Here is a 3,963-nt window from a genome sequence, read left to right on the forward strand (position 1 = left end):
ATTCTAAGACAATTGTGTAAGAAAATAAGGTTCATGATTGTTTAGTCACTCAGAGGGAAAGTATTTTTTTTCCCAGGTTTAAAGTGTTGGTTGTAATTTCCAATCTCTCCCGTTTCATCTATTCAAAGTAAAACATCTTATCAATGTGTATTACTTTGGCTGATGAATCAGACATAAAGCTATTTGTGAATTATTACACAGAAATAAAACTAATGAAATGTGAAATGAAAGATGGTCGATGAAGGCTTATGGTAGTAATTATTATCGACTGTGCAACAATATTGTCAGATTGAAGGGCAGTTGAATCAGAATTAGGATTTCTGATTTGGAACTATCTCATCTGTTCTATATTTATTGCTGGGTCTAAATCCTGAAACAACATGTGGAACATTCCTGTATATGGACTTCACCAGCTCAGCATTTCTATCTCAACTGCAATGAGAAATGGACAATAAGAAATGGTTTTGCTTTTGATCTCTGCATCCTGTAAGAGTATCTAACCCTCCAAAAATCATGAAATAATGTTAATCTCTTTGACATTGAGAAAATCTTTTGAATAATTTTGTTTTATCCTGAATGAAAATCCAGGATGCTAAATATGTGATTGAGGTCATGACATGGGATTAATTATTTTTCAGTAAACATCTCGGTCTTGCTATGGGAAAGTGGTAGGTTTGTTGTAATGAAAAAACTCAAACCAAATCAGTGGAGAGGGTAATTTCCTTGGAATCCAGTTTTATGCATTATTATTGATTAGCTTGTGACAATATAATAGATCAAATCATATATTAATGCTGGAGCTTGTGCTTCTTTGATGCTTAATGTATGCATAGGTTCTTCAGAGGTTATGAGTGGCCAAAATGTGTACAACCCATAGTAGGAATGAGAATTGCAAGACTGGATGCATCTGCCAGCTGTTGTGAGGTTGCAGACATCCATTGAGCTGCTTCTGCTTGAACATACTCAGGGAAAGGCTATCTTACATTGGGTGTTGTGTAATAATCCAGATTTTATGAGGGAGCTTAAGATAAAGGAACCCTTAGGATGCAGTGATTATAATTTGATTGAGTTCCTTCTGCAATTTGATTGGGAGAAGCATTAAGTCGGATGTATCAGTATTGCAGTGGAATAAAGGGAATTACAGAGGCATGAGAGAAGAATTTGCCCAAATGGATTGGAGGTGGATGCTGGCTGAGATAATGGCAGAGCAGAGGTGGCTGAAGATTCTGGGAATAGTTCACAAGGGGCAGGATAGATATGTCCCACAAAAGAAGTTGTTCTCAAATGGAAGTGGGAGGCAACTGTGGCTGACAAGGGAAGTGAAGGACTGCAAAAAAAGCCAAGGAAAGGGCATATAATGTAGTAAAAGTAAGTGGGAAGTTGGATGATTGGTAAGTTTTTAAAATCCAACAAAAGGCAACTAAAAATACAATAAGAAGGGAAAAGATGACATATGAGTGCAAACAGCTAATAATATAAAGCAGGATACTAAAAGTTTTTTCAGTTATATAAAGAGTAAAAAGGAGGTGAGAGTTGATATTGGACCACTGGAAAATCCTGCTGGTGAGGTAGTGATGGGCACAAAGAAATGGCAGATGAACTTAATAAGTACTTTGCATCAGTCTTCACTGTGGAAGACACTAGCAGTGTGCCAGAGGTCTGTGAGTGTTAGGGAGCAGGAGTGAGTGCCATTGCTATTACAAAGGAAAAAGTGCAAGGCAAACTCAAAGATCTTAAGGTGGATAAGTCACCTGGACCAGATGGACTACATCGCAGAGTTCTAAAAGAGGTTGCTGAAGGGATAACAGATGCATTAATTATAATCTTTCAAAAATCATTTGATTCTGGCATGGCTCCAGAGGATTGGAAAATTGCAATTTTCATGCCACTCATTAAGAAAGGAGGAAGACAAAAGAAAGAAAATTATAGGCCAATTAACCTAACCTCAGTGTTTGGAAAAGTGTTGGAGTCTGTTATTAAGGATGAGGTTTTTGGGTACTTGGAGACTAATGATAAGATAAATCAAAGTCAGCATGGTTTCTCTAAAGAGAAATCCTGCCTGACAAATTTGTTAGAGTTCTTTGAGAAAGTAACAAGCAGGGTGGACAAAGGAGAGACAGCTGATGTCACTTACTTAGATTTTCAGAAGGCTTTTGATAAGGTACCACACATGAGGCTTCTTAACAAGATAAAATCCTATGATGTTTGTGGTAAACCATATATATAGTTTGTAACTGGGTTACCTGTCTGGACATGCCTGGACACGCCCCTCTGCTGACTGCTCCTGTGGTTCCTCCCACAGACCCCCCTGAATAAAGGCGATTGTGTCACTGCTCCTCCCACAGTCCAGGACAGATACTCAGCATGGACATTGGTCCATTTACTGTTAATAAAAGCCTTTCAGTACTTACTCTACTTCCAGTCTTTTGGAGTAATTGATAGTGCATCAATTTTATTAACAGTAATTTTAAAGCATGGAACACGTCCTGAGACCCGACAAGCTAGACCTTGACCCGCAATCACCTGAAGCTGGAAACACTTTCGAACTCTGGCTGGCCTGCTTCGAATCATACCTGGAGGAGATTGAAGTGACCAAGTCCACCGTGATGCGCAGAGTTCTCCTTTCCAGGGTCAGTCCACGGGTCTACTCGATGACTAGAGACCAGCCGAGCTACAACAGTGCGATGAGCGCCCTCAGAAGACAATACCTGCGGCCGGTAAACACCATCTATGCGTGACATCACTTAGCGATGCGGCAGCAGCGGCCCGGAGAGTCAAGCGCTGAGTTTGTCTGGGCCCTACAGACACTCGTGCAGGCCTGCGATTGCTGGGGCTGATGGCCGAACAGCATGTGGACTCCTAGTGAGAGACACCTTTGTCACGGGGACCAGGTCAGTGTACGTGCGCCAGCGGCTGCTGGAATACGCCAATCTTACCTTACGTTCGGTGATTGAGCTGGCCGACATGCTGGAGGCCGCTCTGCACAACTCTGAGGCTCTCCAGGCACGCAATCTTCCGACGGCCTCATGGATGCCGCAGACACCGCAACCCGCCAGTGAATCGACCACGGCTGCTGCCAGTCGCGAGTCCGCAAAGTGCTACTTCTGTGAACTCGAAAAGCATCCCCGGGAACGCTGCCCAGCCTGAGAAGCTACCTGCTCCAGCTGCGGAAAGAAGGGCCACTTTGCCAAGGCCTGTAAGTCCAAACCGCGAGCGCCGCATGCAAAGCAAGGGGGTCGCCATCTTGCCTGCATGTCGCCACCATGTGCGAGACATGGGGGCGGCCATTTTGGTCGGCACCACCTTGCACCGCCTACGACCCACGGGTGCTCACCAGGCACCCCACCGCGCCGGACCAAGACAGCGACTCAACTCTGGGCTCCGTGACCCTCGACCAAAGCGCTCCCCACCAGCTCACAAGGTCAATGATGGACATCCTGGTGGAGGGGCGCAGGACAAGCTGCCTGTTTGACATGGGCAGTACGGAGAGTTTTATCCACCCGGACACGGTGCAGCATTGCGGACTTGCGATACAACCGGTAAGCCAGAGGGTCGCCGTGGCTTCCGGGTCGCATACAACAGACATCCGGGGCGGGGTGGGGGTTGTGTAGCGACACTAGTGGTGCAGGGCACAGAATATTGAGACTTTACATTACTGGGCATGCCTCAACTGTGTGCCTCTGTGCTATTGGTGCTCGACTTCCAGAGCCACCTGAAAAGCGTCACAATGGAGTATGACAGGCCCCTCCCACCAATCACTGTCAGAAATCCTCAGTTTTGTTGGAATACGTCACATACCCCGCTACTGACCACCCACACACACCGACCTGCACATCCCACCCAACACCATGCCAACAGCCGCACTACGGACACCACTTGTGGCCTCTCCACCCTCAAGATCCCTCCCCCACCCTTGTTTGCCAACCTGACCCCCACTGTAAACCTGTGGCAACTAAAAGCAGG

This window comes from Mobula birostris, chromosome 10 (genome assembly GCF_030028105.1).
Source record: "Mobula birostris isolate sMobBir1 chromosome 10, sMobBir1.hap1, whole genome shotgun sequence".
Taxonomy (NCBI): domain Eukaryota; kingdom Metazoa; phylum Chordata; class Chondrichthyes; order Myliobatiformes; family Myliobatidae; genus Mobula; species Mobula birostris.